Source organism: Chaetura pelagica, unplaced genomic scaffold, assembly GCF_000747805.2.
Source record: "Chaetura pelagica isolate M959 unplaced genomic scaffold, ChaPel_1.0 scaffold37, whole genome shotgun sequence".
NCBI classification, from domain to species: Eukaryota; Metazoa; Chordata; class Aves; order Apodiformes; family Apodidae; genus Chaetura; species Chaetura pelagica.
Genome location: NW_009954567.1, coordinates 619,529 through 620,073, shown reverse-complemented (window position 1 = coordinate 620,073; position 545 = coordinate 619,529).

The window sequence follows — 545 nt, the reverse complement described above, 5'->3', positions numbered from 1 at the left end:
CTACTTCTATTTGAAGAGCTTTAAAATATTTCCATAAGCAATTGCCAAGGTGCTAATCTCAGTAACGTCATTTTGACCGAAAGACTGTTCAGAGCCCAGTACTAAAAAAACAAAGCTGTGATTATTTTGACAGGTGTTCATCCAGGTCACTCAACTGGAAATCTAGAATTGAGCTCAGCAACAATAGTACAGCAGTGGCAGTATATCAGGATTCTGGTAAAATAGTCTTACCGCAAGATGTTGGTTGTTCTTTTGTTCTCCTTTTCCTTATTTGATACCGGTCTAGCCTTCAGTGTCTGCAGACTGGTGAAATGCATCCATGATCTCCAATCCACATTGCAAAAACTGTGTATCTGCCAGTCAACCTGTCTGCTCAGTTATCTTTAGGTTTAGGTTAGATCTGCGTATCAAAATCTCCTGCTCCTTACAAAGGGCTTCAGTGAAGCAAGCACAGCTCTCTCCTCTCTGGAATCTAGATGCTCAATCAGATAAGAGTAGAATCCAGTCCTCTGCTGCGTACCATCGTGTGTTGTAGAACTACTGAC